Genomic DNA, 18,524 nt, shown 5'->3' with positions numbered 1-18,524 from the left:
GAGTTGTTAGTGATTAAACGAATGAGCTGTATAATTACAGCACAGGTTGAGGTGCAGAGGTTTTGCAAGCCATTCTTCCCCAGTTGCTGTAAAGCCAGTGCTTTCTGCCTTGCTGTTCCAGAGACTCTTTCCATGCAGGAACTGATTACATTTGCAGATTTTCTTTCCCCTTGTAAATAATATTCTTTCCACATGTCCAGTGCTGATTTAGTTAGAAATGGGTTTACATTGAGAGGAAACTTTTTCCCTTGTTCCAGGTAGAGCCTTTCTCAAAGGTCCCAGACTGAATCTGGTAGGCAAAATCTGTGTATAACTATTGCCATCGTCATCAGTCCTGGTCTCCAACCCTTGTTGTCTCTGGATCATGGCAAACAGATGGTGTTCAAGTTTTATTTGAATATCTGACTGCGTTGGAAATGAGGCAAAATGAATTCAGCCGTCACTAATAGTAGCAATGCGAAACCCTCAGGAAGTTCCTTTCTTCTGCTGCTTTTCCATGATCATCTTTATAACTGTTACACAACTGTTTCATCCGAACAGTTTAACCAATGGTGTTAGAGGTGCATCTGCAAAATTTTCTGGTGCTTTGTGAGCCACGATCGTGGTTCCTATGTATGCAAGTGTCCCTTTAGTTCTGTCCATCTCGGTGTGTATCGAAGTTGGATTTAATGCTGGAAAAAAAAATCTCCATAAAGTAGAGTTACTGTTCTAGCAAGATAAATGCAACATTTTAATTGTGTTTATAATTTGAGCCCAACCAGTTGTGTATTAGTAACTGTCTTCCTCACAGCAGTAACCAGCAACAACCACAGGAACTGGGCTTTCTTTGATCTAATTTTTGGAAAAATTGTCACCGTTAAAAGCTGCCTGATACTTGCGTAGCATCCAAGTTCAACTATATATTTGCCTTTCACAGGGCAGACTTGCAAACATGATCTGGCACCCAAACAGGCCTGTGCTAGACTAAAGTTGTTTACGTGTAGTTGGATAAGTAAACAAATAAGGAATTTGGAGACTTTCAAGATTATTGGATACTTTTAATGGGGTATCTGCCTTTTTAACTTGGAACCATTCAGAATAGTCTTGGAACCAAGCTTTTAGGCTTCAAACAGCATTTATTTGTTTCTAGGTTTGGTGTTTGTAATTAATTAATGGATTTCATGAGGTCAGAAGAATCTTAAGAGGGGGAATACTTTCTCCAGGATGATGGATATATCCAAGCAAACAGGTCCTGTAGACTTTGCTGTCAGGCTGATGCCCCTGAATTGTTGATCTCTATGGTACTGATGGTTCTATCCTGCTCTTCAGCAAAATGTTATTCCCTTGATGTCTCGAAATCACAGAAGAGGTAACTGAGCCCTTAAATGGAGCAAGTGCCTTTGCGATGGGTGATGCAAGGTGAAAAGGGGAAGCGGCAGCGCAGGGGCTGTGCTGGCTCCTGAGCTGCAGAGCATAGCAAATGGTTCAAATATCAGATGTGTAAGTTAAAATTGCCTCAAGGTAGCTTAATCTTATAGGGGAGGAATTGGCATGGTGCATAAACCAAACAGAAATGTGCCTTGGCAGATGCGGAGCAGCAGCTCCGGGACAAGTTGTCCTGGGCACTTTGTCACTCATGGGGCTCATGTTTGCTGCACTGCTGAGCTAGGCAATGTCTCCTGGCTTGATCGTGGCCTGATATCCCCGTTAACCAGGCCATCCTGTGCTTTATCCCAGCCTGAGCCAGCTTACCAGGGAATTTCTCCTTGCTGCCTGGGATTTTCCGTGCTAGGGAGTGCTGCAAAACCACCCTGGGGTGGCGCAGGTGGTGGCTGAAGCAGTCTTAGAGCTGCAGAAGGGAAGTAAGCAGTGTCATAGAAGTAACGCTTTCCCAAATATAGGCCATTCCCTGCCTCTTTTGGGATGGGGTGGTGTCATGGGTTGGCACAGTTTTGTTTTTAGTTACGCAGAAATGTAGAATGTATTTCCGGGTCAGGACTTGGGAATTGCTTTAGAAAGGACAGGGACCTATCAGAAGGTTAGTAAGAATATTGGCATCTAGTTTGACCACTAAAAATGTCAGTTGCAACTTTGGGAGGACACACATAAAACCCCTTGATTTCCTGCAGATCACTCTCCTTTTTTCCCTGTGGTCAGAGAGAGAAAGGTAACATCGTGTGGTAGCCGGGGGTTGGCTGGGCCCCTCTGCCCTCGCCAGGCAGCTGGGGCTGGGCTGACCTGGGTCCAGAGGAGCAGCCCTGGCCGGGCTGTGCCTCCTGGCCCCATCTGCTGCCAGCAAAGGGGGCCGGGCAGGCTCTGCCAGCTGGGCCCCTGATAAGAGCTATAGGCCCCATTTAACCCGAGGCCGCCCCAGTTTACACCGAGAGGTGGGCCAAAAAGGCATTTCTCATCCTGACTGTTTTTTTTTTTTTTTAATATTGTGGACTGCCCGGGTGGTCTCATCTCTGATCTTTTGGTGTGAGTTTTTCATCCTCCCCCACCCCTCACCAGTGCGGCCTTGAACATCTTAACACCATGAACTGCAGCAAGAGAGAAAAAGACTCTGGGCAGATTTAACCCTTTCCTGGCAACATGAAGCTTTTAAAGCCTAACCCTTCCCTGAGAGAGAAAAGGGAGAGAGTGTACATAAAGAAGGAACAGCATGAAGTCAGTGGAGCCAGAGTGAAAAGACTATTGGGACAGGGGGTTGAGGTGTTTGTTGTTCTATCCTTATTGAGCCGTGGAAATGAACTTTATATTTAGATGATCCCTTTAAATCATGGGAAAGGTATGCATTTGGGGAGAAGATTGTTTAGGTTTGTGTGTGGATTTGAGCAAAGGTGTTTGTGATGGACTAAGTGATATTAATCTCATAAGATGCTTGAACAGAGATAGAGAGGAGAAGCCCTCTGAGCCAGTGGAGAAGTGAGAAGATATCTCTGTTCCTTGAGATGAAGAATCCTTTGGTTTTGGAGTTACTCATCTTTAAACAGTGACACCCCAGCATGCAAGAGTCTAAGACCCATGACCCATAAGCAGCTTGGGAAACCGTTAATGGGAGGGGTCAGAAAAGCAACTTTCCCCCACAAGAGAACTCTTCTTAGTTATCAGTGGGATCCATGACTCTAAAAGAGACTCCTCTCCTAAAGACCGGTGAAAGATTATTTTCCAGTGGTGAAACTGACTGAAAATTACAGGTTTTATCTCTTTATGTTGTTTTGTAGGAAAGTGAACAGTTTGTAGGGAGAGGGAAGAGTGTTTTCGGAGCTTCATTCTGTTTTGTTTTAGTTTTTTCCCAACTTTCTTTTTCTATTCTTCTAGTGTATGTTAATAAAACTATTTGTTCATTTTTAAGCTTGAGCCTGCTTTGCTTTTTTCCTAATCTCTCCCCTACAGAAAAAGAGCGAGCACTAAGACCACTACACTAAACTTAGCAACCAGAATTTGGTGAACGTGGAACCACCACATGTGAGCAGGTTCCACAGCACCTCTGTGTTCAAATCCGCTTGGGCTGTTTGGTGCCTCAGGACTCATTTCTGCTCTGTGATTGCTCTGTGCTGGGACAGTGTAGAGGGGTTATTGGGGCAGAATTAAAAATGTTTATGTTGTTCTTCTGCATGGTTTTTTGGCACTGGGAAAACCTGTAGATCTTGCAAAACGTTCAGCATCCCTGAGCTTAAACATTTTCATAACATCCGACCTCACTGGATTTTGGCTTGAGGCTTGCATCCGGGAGTATTAAAATGCCTGTGTTAGACAGGAATGTCACCCTTGATATAAATTTGACTTGACTTGTTGTTTCTCCATATATTCCCTTTGTTTGTCTCACCCTGATTTCTTTTTATTGCTGTTACTGCTTGGCAAACACTGCTGTGGTCCTAGCTGCATGTAAGCCTTGGAGGGAGTTCCTACAGGGCAATGAGGCTTTAAAAAATACCGTAAATTAATATTTTAGGCTTCCCATGTGCTCTTTAAGGTTTGTCAGTGCCTGGTGAAGGAAATGTGTGAGCAATGGGTTGAGGATGATGTGGGGGGAGCCCTACAGACTTCTCCCGGTGCCTGAGTGGCCACAGCTGTGAGTTTTCCCTGTAGGATGGGACTCCCTGTCCCTTTCCCTGCATTCTCCTGTTGCTGCTGTGCTGGGTGAGATGACACACCTCTAAAGCCTCCTGAGCTCTGCACTGGCAAAGGGCTGTGTAGTTGTTGGCTCCAGCCTCGGTGCTGCAGGGCATGATTTTAACCATGTCTACGGAGACCAGTTTTCAACATCAAAACAAACCTGCGTGAGTGGAATTTATATTACCTTTTAAAAATGCCAGTCAACAGAGCTGAGGGCTCTGCTTTGAGGAAGTCTCTTGGGTTTGTTTGGGGAATTACTACAAGTATTTTACATCCTTTTGGAGACTCCAGGCAACCTCAGGAAGTTTCTCCTGAGGATAGCTGTTGAAATACCCCAGCTTAAATAGCTGGTCAGAGGGGGTTTGGGACCTGATAAACTGTTTAGATCAGACGTGTTTTAAGAATCACTAACGATGAACTTGCCCCACGATGAACTTGCCCCACTTTTTAACTTCTTGAGAAGAGACTGTGACATCAAATCTCTTAAAACTTTTAACGCCTGAAGCTCAAAAAGCCCTTGAAAAAGACACTGAAGCTTTTCAAAAAAGACAAAGCACACTGTTGTGCTCCAAAAGAGTCCTTTTTTCTTGCAGTATTAAGAAAAAAAAATTCAATTTTATAGTCTCATTTTTCAATGGGACACTTGTAATAAAATCCTTTGTTAATCATGAAGTAGGTTTTCTTCCTTATGAGTCTCTGAACACAATTTTTACAACCATAGAGATGACAACTCAAATCATAATTAGAGCCGAAACAAGATTGCTAACTATGGCAAACCAAGATTTTGTAATTATTTATTTACCCATAAATCTTGATAAGCTTTGCAAAACTTAGAAGACTTGCAAAATGCATTGTTAAATTATTCAGGTGTTTATTCCATTCATTACCCAGGCCACAAATTATTGCAAACAAAATTAAGTTTTAGAGAAAAACCTGTGCTAAGTAAAGAGCCTTTAAGCGCTATAACTCTCTTCACTAATAAATCAGAGAAAACACACAGATCAGTAATAATATGGCAAAATCAAGCAATAATTACATGAGTCAGATGTTCAAACAATAGAAAGCTCTCCTCAGATTGTTACATTAGCTGCTGTAGTTAGACCATTTCAACTCTTTTCAGAATATTTTAATTACAAATTCATCTTATGCTACTAATATTGTTAAAAAAAAATGGAAGGATCAGTTTTAAAAGATGTTACAACTAATAACATATGTGGTTAGCTTTCATGTCTTTATACAATTTTTCAATGCAAAACTAACCTATATTTTATATCTCATACCAAGGCTCATTCCTTGCTTCCGAGATTCATGACAGAAAAAAATACAAGAACAGACAAATTAACAATAGTTATTTCAAACACTTTGCCAAACATTTTTGAACAAGCAAAACTAAGTCATGCCTTTTTCCATCAAAATTCACAAGCACTTGTATAAATGTTTCACATCTCTAAAAGTCAAGCAAAAGCCATTAGCACTTGCCATAATTGTTAACTGGTACAACCTCCTGTTTCTACAAGAGCTGTCAACCCATGAGAGTTGCAAAGCCTGCAACTGTAACAGACAAATATCACCCAATACCCATCTTTTGGAAAATTTAAAAATATTCATATGTCAGCAGACACTTTTTCAAGTGCAGTTTTTACCTCTGTCCATATAAGTGAAATAGCCAATTATGCCTATCAACATTTTCTACAAGCTTTTGCTTCATTGCCCAAGAAATAAAAACAGTGGCCCTATATGCACAACTCAAAAATTAGCCACATTTTTAATAAATTACGATGTTCATCACACTTTTAGAATTCTCTCCTCCCCCAAAATTATTAAAAATACACATCACACTCTAAAACACATTTTAGACCAACAAAAAGAAGAAATGCCCCAAGTAATGCCTCAGATGAGGTTGAGTAAAGCTTTACAAGTTTTTAACTTTTTAAATAGCACATTTGCAGAACCCAATCCACCATTTTTTTAGGTACTTTTCAAATAACACACAGAAAAAACTGAAAGAAAGTACTCCAATTTTAATCAGAAACCCTGAGACAGGACAAATTGAATTGTTTTGTTTAATAACCTGGGGCAACGGGTTTTCTTGTGTTTCCACAGGTATGGGACCTAAGTGGACTCCAGTGAAGAATGTGAAGCCATATCATGCACAGGAGTGCACTGACAATTCCACGAGCATGCATATGTGAGCCACAAAGAGAGACTATGGTTCATGCCTGACATCCCCTGCACAAACCATGAACCTTGGGTTTCATGTCAATGTTAAAACTGTAAAAATAGTTGGTATCGTAGATCTCTTTTGGCAAAAGCGTGGTCTCCATTGTGTTAAAAAGAATCCCAAGATATCCAAATTTGCAAAATTGAGTTTAGAAAGGACACTATAAGGACCAGTTCTCTATAGTTGGCCAGTCCCTGCACAAATTTGGGAAAACACAAAAGCTGAATGTACCAAAAGATTTGCTTAGAAATTGAAGTACATGGAAAAGGCTTTTGCCAAGAGTAGCTGAACAAAAAACATGGAGTTAGATCAAATGATATATTGGTGCTTGTTTTGCTTGCTTACTTTTGCAATGCAGATATGCCTGGAGATAAACCAAAACCAAGTATTTGGGTTACTTTAGCCAAGCTAGCAGGCTCAGACACGATATGCTTGATTAATTTAAGCCAAGACAAACCCTTTGCGACCTGTTTGGTTGGTGTGCCAGTACCAGCCAAAGAGTGGCCAAGACCTGACCTTGACAATTACTGGCATGCAGCTGCCAATGAAACAAATCCCATAACCGATTGGTATCTTTGGGCTCCTGATCTTTTTAAGGCACCCTTTGAACCTCAAGAATTGGAAATTCTTGGTTCTTTGACAATGGAATTTTGTGCTGAGTTTCACTATCAGGGAGATCTGCAATTAAATGTTACTCCCCATCACTCTGTGTAGAGAAACTCAAGTTTTTGGTGCAATTGTCCCACCCCGTGCCCCCAAAGGGTAAGACTGTTGATCTTGACGAATTCCCATGGCAATTCCCAAATGGATATTGGCTTATTTGTGGAGATAGAGACTGGCAGGGCATTCCCTCAAAAATTAAAATTGGCGCTTATAGCATCAGACATCTCACTGTGATAGCACCTAGTGTTAAAAAAAGCTATCAAGAGAAAATACAGAGGAAAAAGGTCTGCTCATCATTATGGAGAAGCAATTTTAAACCCTGGAGCCCTGCAAAACAAATTACATAAAATTTGTTTTTACCTCAACTCGCTTCAGCTGTAGCATTAAAACAATTAGACCGATTGGGGTGTTGAGCAAAGAAATCAATGCTACTTCCATTCATAGCATAATTAGTGATATTAACGCCATAATTAGTGATATGATGACAGATGTTAATGCTGTTAGACATGCAACCTTACAGAACAGAGCAGCTATCGATTTACTGGCACATGGAGTTGGTTGTGAAGAATTTGAAGGATTGTGTTGTATGAATTTGTCATACCATTCAGAACCCATCCACAAACAGCTTCAAAACTGAAAGATTTAGCAAATCAAATGAAAACAGACAATAGATCATGGTTAGACAATTTGTTTAAAAGATAGAACTTTGCACCTTGGCTGAAGGAGCCTTGCAAATTAGGTTTATATGTATTGATTGTTATAGTAACAGTATTAGTGATAGTGCCTTGTGTATTTCACTGTGTGCAGCAGAAGTGATGAAGGCCATCAAAGAAGTTTTTACAGTTCAAGGAAGAGGGGGAGATGTGAGAAATGGGTTTGTAGAGGATTCTCAAAGCCTGACTGAAAGATGACGTAATCTTATATATCTGTATGCAAACTCTGAGATAATGTGTGCTGACTTAGAAAAACCATGGAATAGAGATGATATTGTTGAGAGAAATTGAACTGGAAACAAGTTTCAAACAATGGCCTTGCAAACAGACTGGATATTTTGGAGAATTAGAACTGTGAAAGATGCATTGCAGCAGGACCATGTGGGGTAAAATAATAGGTGATTTGTGTTAGAAGTATTAGAAGCATGGTGTGGTAAAAGCTAATAGGCTGAAAAAATTTATAGGGTATTGTAACAAAGGAATCGTTTGGCTTCATATAGAATAATGTTGAGTTTTACATCTCTGATGTCTCATCCTTCTACAAATTGATAAAAGAATAAAATGTTTTGAAACTCCTCTCAGTTGCCCTGCCGCTGTAGAGCTGGGTTTTTCCAACTGTGTCCAACTCAGCACTTTGTCAGCTTTCTGGAGAACATGAAGCCTTCACCAGCCCAGAATGCTGGAGAGGTTTTCCTGCACATGTGGAGGCTGGCTGGCAGCATGCTTCTTCAGCTTGGTGCCCATCACCTTGTAGAGGGCAGAGACCAGCTTGGTGACCACAGTGCGGACATTGGCGCTTCGCACAGCCAGCGCCTTGTTCCCCAGAGAGGACCAGAGCACGGGCAGAGCATAGTGCTGGACGACTTCAGGGCTCCTGGGATAAACCCATTCCACAAGCACTGTCAGGAGAGAGACACAAGCTTCTTAACCACCAGCCTTAATGCAAACAAGGATCTACCTCTAGGTTTGCTCCTTGGAAGCCTCTCTGGCTAAGATCAGCGAAATAACACACAGAGACCCATGAGTCAGAAATGGGCAAAGCAGCAGATCATCACCGAAACACAACCACCATCCCCTCAGGACTAATTTCTCAAACAGAGCCTTGTACCTGTGGCAGACTTTGTACCTTTACTAAATCATTTCTCCTGAAAGTACCCCAAAACAATTCTGCTAAGCAGGAAAAGGGTCTCAGTACCCATTTTACGAGGGCAGATATTTGGAGTTTAAATGTAATTAAAGACATCGGTCACTATGGAACGTGAGAAGAGAAAGAGCTGTCTGTTCCTACTAAATCTCCGAGAGAACATCAGCGCTTTCTTAAGTAGTCCTAATTTATGCTTAATTTCTTTATTAGAAAAAGAGATCAAAATAACTGCCAAATGAAATTCCCTATTCCTGGAGATCTACTTTATTCAAATGCTCTTTAAAGGGACTTGGACATTCCCAATCGCTGAACATGCCTTTTTGAGATTCCAAATGAAGACACAAAGTGCATTAAAGCTTGCATTTAAAGATGCTGGCAGAATTAGCAGTGGATTTGGTCCCAAGTAAAGCAAGGCTACAAATCTCTTCACTATTATATGGATTGAGATTATCATTTTTCCATTCCTGGTCTATTGCTGACATAGCAAGCTGCTCTGAGGAATCAATTATCAGCTGCATTTGTAGCATTTTGGACAAGCCTCCCTTTCCTGGAGGTGAGTTCTGAGATGCCCCAGTGAGAGCTCAGCCCTGAGGCCCAGCGCCGCCCCCATCTCAGAGACTGCACACCTCTGCTGCAGCCAGGGAAAACCTGCCAAATACACCTGCCAGGGCTCTGGGCACGAGCTACAAGCTCAGCACCTCCTGATCTGGAGGAGCTGCTCTACTGTCTATTGACATGCATTCCCTGTAAATACCACCTCAGAAGACCTCTTGGCTTAGAAGGGGAGGCCATACCTGTGATACGCTCCATGACATCCAGCAGAGCTTGGCCACTCAGTTTACTCCATTGGTAGCTGAACTCTTTTATCAGTTCTACTTTATCTACAAGAGAGAGACAACTTTCTGCTCACTCTTCTGAGGTCATAGGAGAATGGACAGTGAGGAGGGAAAGGGCAGAGGCAACTGCATTGTATAAAATAGAGTAAATTCCTGCTGATTTTTGAATCCTTTTCTTCTCCCCTTCCAGCCTACTTGGGAGGATCCTAAATTTCAAACGAAAAGCTCTCCTTTCACATTTGTACATCCAAAGTTGTGTGCTGTACCAGGAGCTGTGTTAGACATTACACATCAGGGATCTCAAGAATGCAATCACACGTAAGCAGTGAAAAGGTTTGGCAACCCAGAGCAAACAGGAAGAGTCCCATACTTGGGACACAGGAAGGCACAGAGTCAGGCAGTGCATGAGTTCACAGGGCAGCTGAGGTGGAGAAAGTGCAAACTCCCCTCGAAGACCTGCCTCCTCAACACTCCATTCTTCAGGCATATTTCCCCAGTGTGGCATTTTCAGAGCTGACATAAATCTGTGGGGCAAAGGAATTTACAGCAGCCCTTGCCTATGCAGGTATTTTCTACACCCACCTTGCCCCATGCAAAACAACATGTGGAACAAGGCATCATTGGCAGCTGGACTTCTACCTGTTTATTTTAAAGAAATGAACTTGGTGAATCATAGGTTCCCCTTTGGAAAAAGAAGACAAAGAAGAAGGGTGGAAAACAGGCAGCTAATGCCTCTAGTGGGGAGCCTTCCAGGAGACTGCTCTGCAGAACCTCTGATGGGCCACTGCCCCTTCATGCCAGCAGCAAAACAATTCATTTGGGAAATCAAATGGTGCTCAAGCAAACTCTAAAACCCCCTTTGCCTCTGAATTCTAGCAAAGCTGTCGTGTGGGACTTCCTCTTCAGACAAACAACACAGAGCCAAGGGCTCCTGGGACTTTTGGGAAATGCTGATGCACGTTCAAGCCTGTGGGGGGACTGCTGTGTAAGGACTGCACCTCCACAGCTTCTGCTGGATGTCAGCTGGAGCATTCCACAGACAGCAACAGCTATCAAGGCACTCAGTGCTCTCTTGTGTCGGAGAGGCAGAGACACAGTTGAGGAGAGTCCATGGCAGGGGTCAGCCTTACCTAAATGAGCAATGGATGTGAATGCTCCCGTTTTCAGGTCACTGGAATTTGATCTTACTTTTGTTATGTCCTCCTTTGACCCAAACCCTAAATCCCTGTCCCTACAATCCCTGTAAATCCCATGATCCCGTCCCAGCTCTCTCAGTCTTCACACCCTCCCTGGCCCGGGGGTGGTGGGGAATAAATGGATTCTCAAGTTCAACAAAACAGAGACTTTTTTCATCTGTTTCCCTGCCAGCAACCGTTACCTCCATAGACGAGATGATCACTGTCACCACACAATGCAACAAATGGTGGGGAATGCAGACAATCGGTGAGGACAACAGTACCGACACCTCGTAAGTCACCGCCCATCTTAAAAAGGAAGACTCAAGAGTACCTTGGCTGGAGACCAGGTTGAGAGTGACCTTAAAAACATGGGGGTAGAAAGCTTACGGGGAGGGGAACTCCCAATAAGGGGACTGGCTTACTGGGACTGAGCAATGAACTAACATCTACCATCATAAGTCTTTTCATTCTTTGTGGGAGGGAGTTTTTAAGAGCTACAAGCAGCTAGTCTGCCTGCAAAACGGACCCTGCTGGGGACTCTTACCAACTCTCCTGGCACATCTGCTGCAGCTTAATGATGGTAAAGTTCTGGTGGCTACTTATGGACAATTAGAGACAATTTGCATGGAGAGTGTCAGTGCCCTAAATCAGTGGTCCACCCTCCTGTTAAATCCAACATTTTTCAGTTTCCATGAAGCTGTCTATATCTTTCCTTCCCCTTTGTTCCTAGAGCGCGGCAAGGAGTGAAAACTGCCAGGATGGCTTGGAGTTGCTACCATCTCTTCATCACTCTGCGCCCCTCTGCCACCCCATCCCCCTTTCCCTGAAGGAAGGACAAGGTCAGAACCCTTCCTGAGGTGACCCGAGTGCGCTACTCTCCTCCCGCTGTCCTGTGTCCTCCTTCAGCCCCCTGTCTTTCCATATCTCCCGTTCATTGCCCGGGAAGGGAGTGGCCACACCGTCCCGGGTGCTCCTTCTACAAATGGTGCTTTCCACGCGGTTTTAAGATCTCCTCTTTCCTGCCAAGTCCCGTGCCTGCTTTTCCCCCGACCTACTTCCCCCCTTCCTGCCGTGCTGTGCAGCTGGCCCTGCCTCGGGCCCGCACGGCAGTGGAGGCAAGGCAGGGCTGGTCAGCCCCGTGAGAGGGCTGGCTCCACCACTGCCGCTTTCACCGTTCCTCACTTCACAGTCATCATCATCAATCCAACAGAGCTAGCACCCGTAACACCAGTACTAAAGCCAAGACCAAACACTGAGGAGAATGCCCCTTGTGAAGAGATCAAAGAACTGCACCCCTTCTGGTAGAAGATCAAAAGCCAAAGGAGATTGAACTATTACCCCATTAAGTAAAAATGTATTCATTTAATTAAGTATCATAATTTCTGTGACTTAATCCTTTGTAATGAGGTTTCAAAAGCTTTTTAAATTACTTGTTAATTTAGCTTCATAATGTTCATTTTACTTTTGTAAACCATTAAGTCATATTCCCAAGAATCCTCTTATTATGAGTTATTCAACACACCTTTTGACCTGTTAATAAATGGAGGAGTTGTGAGTGCTCTCGTTTTAGGGTCACTGGAATCTGATCTGATCTTTGGTAACTCCTCCTTTGACCCAAACCCTAAAACCCCGCCCCTGCAACACCCTATAAAAGCCCACACCCCTGCCCTGGCCCGGGCGGGGAGGAGGGGGGGAAATAAGTGGATTCTTGAGCTTAAGGAAACACAGACTTGTCTGGTCTGTTTCCCTGCTGGCAACAGTAACCTCCCTGGACACGATGATCACTGTCGCCCCACCATGCAACAAATGGATTCTTCCAGTGCTTTCACAGGTGTGGTGTGAGCCCTGGAATCCTTTGAGTTTAGGTTCTTTGTAATCCCTTTCACCAAATGGATGATCACCGCGTTCAGGGCATCTTCCAGCACGCTTATAATTTCTGCCAGCACATCCAGCGCCTTCTCCTTCACTCTCTGGTGGCTGTCAGCAATTCTCAGGACAAAAGTAATGTTGATAGGGACTCAGGAAGCTGTGAAGGCTGCCCAGGACCGGTTGCACACCCTGAAGCCCTTATCATCTTTCTCTGTGTTGTTGATGCAGAGTCAGATAAAGCTGTAGAATGTGCACAGAGACTGTCCCTCTACATGAAATCCTTGTCTTCTTCTAAGTTGTTGGTAGGGACTCAGAAGATATAGATCAGGTAAAAGGGACAAAGTGACTGAGGTGAACTCACATCTTGACCATCAACCCATCTACTGGGTGAGGCATTCACCACCAGAGAGTGGCCCAGCTCCCCCCTCACTTCTTTGTGAGGCGGAGCCACGCTCAGCCTTCACTTTGTCCTCTTTCCTGGCAGTGACCCTGGGGGCAGCGCTGCTCAGCTGCCTCTGCCAGGGCTCCTAGACCAAGGCCCTGTGAGCAGACCAGCAACAGAGCCTCCTTTGGCAAGGCCGGGGTTCCGCACATCAGCCTTGCAACCAGGCAGGGGAGGGAAGCCGCCTGGATGGGGAGGCTGCACAAGTCCCTCCCTACACAAGGTCTCCTTGCACTTTTTTGTCTGGGTTAGTGTTGTACGCTCAGAAGAAGCTGTGGAGGCTGTTCAGGGTTTGTTGCACTCCATGAACCCCGTGCATTCTTCATCTTGGTTGTTAATACGGGCTTTTAAGCTTATGGTGTGTTCAGGCACCTCAAAGCACCGTGTATAGTGGAAATATTTTTCATAGATATAATTCAAGTTGCTTTTAACATTAAATCTTTTCTCTGTGCTCTGTGACTCGCACAGTAAATATTTGAGGAAGCAAGTTTGGTGCTCCAGAAATTCCTCAAAACAGTCAGTTAAACTATAACGTGATTGGGGATGTATAATCTCAATTTATTTCATTGTGCCAAAAAATAGAAGAGCACTGTTGTGAGCTGTGTGTCTAACCTAAGTGGCCTTGTCACCAACAACTAACAAAAGTGGGGACAGATGGAATCAGAAGCACGAGGATCTGCATTGTGATTCTCCCACAGGCCTGAGGAAAGTGCCCTGTTCCACTGGGCTTTTTTACACTACATCAAAATGTTGTGCTTCAGATACATGATCTATAAGCTGAAATTTCAGGAGTCAGAAAAGCTTTCAAGAACCATCATCACTCAAATTTATCCCCCCAACAAGTCTTGGACAGGTGATAGACTGCATTTGACCTCCATAGCAGCTCCAGTCCTGATGAGTTCTGTAGCATGGTTGGGATTGCCATGCTTCATATAACATGGCTGAATGTTGGCTGCACTGGGAAGACATCAGATAAACAGCTTGTTAGTTGGGAAGGAAAGTCAGGATAGCATTAAAGATGCTCTGTTTGGTTTATTGGGTGCTAATGCTCCTAAGAGGCTGGAAACCCCAGAGGATTACTTTCCTTTTGATGAAACCAGCAGAAGAGTGACAAGGAGTTCAGTTCCTGTCTGCTGAAACATCCCCAGGGCCTGGAGCTGCCGAAGTGCAGCTGTGTTTGGTTTTCCCTCTTCAGAGAGTCATTTGGTAACACCTTTTTGCACTCAGGAGTGAATGACTGCCTCCGGCCTCCTCTGTACAAGAATGGCCCCAGCTCATTTTCCATGCTCCAGCCAGCACAGGCAGAAGGTGACTTCTGCACATCCAGGGCTCCCCTGGGCTGCAGGCATATTGCTTTGCCAGGATCATTCCAACTGCAGTGGTTTTGCTGCAAGTGAGAAAGTTCTACATGGCTTTACTGTTGATGTTTTCCATATCACTTCGCTGGCCTCCGTTAAGTTCTGTGTGCTGAATTTGGGCAACTAAGCCTTTGGGCACCATGAAGGGAGGTGCCGTAAGTACTGCCCTTCCTGGTGATGCTGTACAGCAGGCTAGTTTGGAGGCAGAACTGCTTAGGAGCAGAAAAAAACGGAGGCTTGTGGAAGCCGGCTTTTGTGTTACAGGTAAGGCAATGGCAGAGGCAGCTCCAGGATACACTAATTTCTGGTATTTAACTCTCACTTGGCCATTTTTAATACCTTAGGCAATGGGGCATGGTTCTTTTCATTCAGGAGGTGATCTTAACCAGCCAAGAATTGCTATTGACAAATTTCCTAGCTATTGTTCCTCTGAAATGAGATCTAGGAAGATACACTCGACTCCCTGCTTTCTGTACTAGTCCCACTCGCAATGGGTCCCTCAGAGAGCTCTGGCAGGAACACGGGGGAAGGGGAGAGTTTCTCATCTTTGGAGAAAGGAGCAGGCAACTCGGGAGGACTCTAAGGATGTCATGAGGTTATGCAGGGACAAAATGAGAAGGACCAAAGCCCAAGTTTAATTTGGCTACCGCAGTAGAGTCATCGAATCCCAGAATGATTTAGATTGGAAAGGAGACGAAAGATTGTCTACTTCCAAACCCCTGGCTGTGGGCAGGGTCGCCTTCCTTGAGACCAGGTTGTTCAGGGCCTCATGCAAGCTGGCCTTGAATACATCCAGACTGGGGCATCCACAGCTTCTCTGGGTAACCTATTCCCAGTGCCTCACCAGCCTCACACTAGAGAATTTCTTCTGAGAATCTTACAAAAGCAAGTAAAAATATTTCTGCAAGTCCATCAGCAACAAAAAGAGGGCTAAGGAGGATCTCTGTCTTCTGTGGGTTGTGGGGGAAAAGACAGAACAAAGGATGAGGGAAAGACTGAAGAACTTAATGCACTCTTCCTTGAATAAAAGCTGTCAGGATGGGCAGGCCCAGGGAGTGGTGGAATTCAATGGAATTAAATCCAGTTGGTGCCTGGTCACAAGTGGTGTTCCCCGGGGCTCAGCACTGGGGCCAGTCGTGTTTCCTATCTTTATCAGGGGATCAAGGGCACCTCAGCCAGTTTACAGACGATGCCAAGCTGGGTGGCAGTGTTGATCTGTTGGAGGGCAGGAAGTCTCTGCAGAGAGATCTGGACAAGCTGGATCATGGGCTGAAGCCCCTTGTATGAGGTTCAAGAAGGTGAAGTGCCCTGTCCTGCGCTTGGGCCACAACAAGCCCATGGAAGAACAGGCTGCGGGCAGAGTGGCTGGAAAGCTGCCCAGCAGAAAAGGACCTGGGGTTGCTGGTTGGCAGTGGCTGAACGTGAGCCAGCGTGTGCCCAGGTGGCCAAGAAGGCTGAAAGCATCCTGTCCTGGGATATGCATTAGTGGTGACCTTGGCAGCGGTCTCAGGTTATTGGGGTGACTCTGTGATCTTAAAAGTCTTTTCCAATGGAAACAGTTCTGCAATTCTAAACTTCCATTCCTTGTTTTGCAGGCTGCAGTCCCAAATTGGCCTGCATTTGTGTTTTTAAGGAATTTAGCATCTACCTTTCCTTGAAAATAATAGGAGTCAGGCTTTAAATGCTCTCTAGACTCTTTTATTCCTTGATCTTAAGCTGTGTCTTTGAATTGCAGTGCATTTGTACAGAAAGGTTGGACAATAGCATAAATGTAGGCAATTTAGCTTCAAAGGCACTTGTTTCATCTGCTTTTCTGCCTTCCTTTCCCCAGGGGGGACAGATTTGGGAGTATGTGTCTTTTGCTTTGAGTTCTGGTTTAGACTTGCTGATGGATGTGTCGGAAAATCTTATCTATCCATTTCTGTGTTGAAAATGTTGCAGACTGGTGGGAATTGTTGGAGACAAGGCTTACAAACCAGTCTGCAGTATGATTAGCCCATTGTCCCTGCTTAAATCCAGGTTTGCTTGAATTAAAAAGGAGCAAACTCTTCTAACTCCCCTGCCCCATCCTTTTTTTTTTTTTTTTTTTAATTATGTAGCTTTTGGGGCATGTGCTGTGTGCCATGTCAACTCCTTGTTATCAAATGTTGCTGCTGTAGCAGCAGCCTGAGTTTGGTGGGAACAACTCCAGTACAGTGAGCATGGTGAGAGACGTTTGGGTGGTCAATTTGTTCCCGACAGATATCGGCCAGCTGAATTTGTGGGTCATCTACTGGGGAGTGCAAAGCTTCTTTTACTTCCAACGCCTGGTGCCATTGTGTTGTTTGATGGGAAGAGAAATAAACAAAATCCCACACCAAGACGCTGCAACCCAGAACTGAGTGGGAAGTACAGAAATAAAGGCCTTGAAAAGTAGCTTTGGAAAGCCTCAACTTCCTGGACAATGTCAAAAGCTGAGGCCTGGCCTGGCTGGGCCTAGGGCTGGCTGACCTTGGGAAGGGGAAGGAAAAGGGGTGGAGTTGGGGTGGGGGTTTTGCAGGCATGGAAACGAGAGAACAATGGGCAAGTGTGTCACAAAGGGGCAGCCCCACGCTGAGGTCACGAAGGTTGTGGTTGACACGGACACAGCGGCAGGAGACGCGTCTGGCTCTGCCTCTCTGTGCTGACTGCTGGCGACTGGAGTCACCCAACCTTGTTCCAAGGGCTGGGTTCCAAGCTCCCGTCGCTGTCGAGTCTGAGAGCGTTCCCAAATTCAACCCTAGATACTTCTGCAAAGCAGAAGCAGGGGTTTGAACATGGATTTCACAGGAAAAGGAAAGACCACTGAAGGGAAAGGTGAGGATAGAAAGGAGATGAAAGGCCTGAGGCAAATGGAAAATATTCCCCCCAGATTTCAGGGAAGACTGGTCACCGTTGTTCAGTGCTGGCTCTGTGTCAGAGTAGGTGGCTGACAGCTACTGATGACCCTGTAAAGATGCCCATGCCATCAGAACATTCTGTCGTTAGTTTACTCTGCTTTCTCATTTTTGACAGTAGCCAAATCACTCATAGTGCCAGGCAGGGCAGGGAGTGTGGCCATAGCTGGCCACAAATTGGACATGGTCATGAGAGGCGAGTCTTGTTTCTTTCTTTGCCATCCATGTTGGATCTTGCTACAGATAAATTTCCTGTTCTTCCTCTGCTTGATGATCAGGTCCAACCCTGAGGATGGTATTACTGTGCTATTAGAAAACCATTAAGGCCAGCCTGCTTTCTGAGGAGACTTTGTGGTTTACAGAAATAGCAGTCCCAGCTGTGTGGGTGTTTACTGGCTATTCACAGAAGGCCAGGCTCAAGAATTAATCCCTTTTCCCCCTCTCATCATTGGAGATTTCTATCTTTCACTTCAGACTTGCAAACTTAGTACTGTTAAGAGGAATTAAAGGCAGATTAGTTGCATGAAAAATAAATACAAAGAAATTTTCGGATAAATTCAGAAAGCCCTTGAGTGGCTTATCCATTTTACATGTGGATGACAAAGGAGCATGTTTCCCTGGGCAGCTTTTTCAAAGTTTCCAGGAAATGTGTCCCATGAAATATGGAGCTTGAGATGTTTTATGTTTGCATTGCAGCCTCTGTTCCATTTTGTTTCTCCCTTTGCAGGCCTGACTGGCTACCCTCTGGCCAAGAGGTTTTCCCTGGCAAGTCCCTCTGTGCTCCTTCCCTCCAAGCCGTTGCCTCCCATCCGCCCAAGCTCTCCTTCCTCCAAGCAAAGCAAGATATGCAGCGGAGAGAAGGAGCATGGGGAAAATGGCAGCGGCTATGGGGAGGACAGCAGGAATAGCCAGGATCTGATTTCAGAGGGAAGAGGATGTAAGGTAAGGAGACCAAGCTACATCCTGTGTGGTGGATTTTCAGTCTAGGTACTGTAGGCAGAGCTCTGAGACCTTTTCCCTGACAGGAACTGACACTCACTGAAGTTTGAACAGGTCCTCATCTGGCTCTTTAGCTGTGCCAGAAATG

Source organism: Hirundo rustica, chromosome 3, assembly GCF_015227805.2.
Source record: "Hirundo rustica isolate bHirRus1 chromosome 3, bHirRus1.pri.v3, whole genome shotgun sequence".
NCBI classification, from domain to species: Eukaryota; Metazoa; Chordata; class Aves; order Passeriformes; family Hirundinidae; genus Hirundo; species Hirundo rustica.
Note: the sequence above shows the minus strand (reverse complement) of the source record.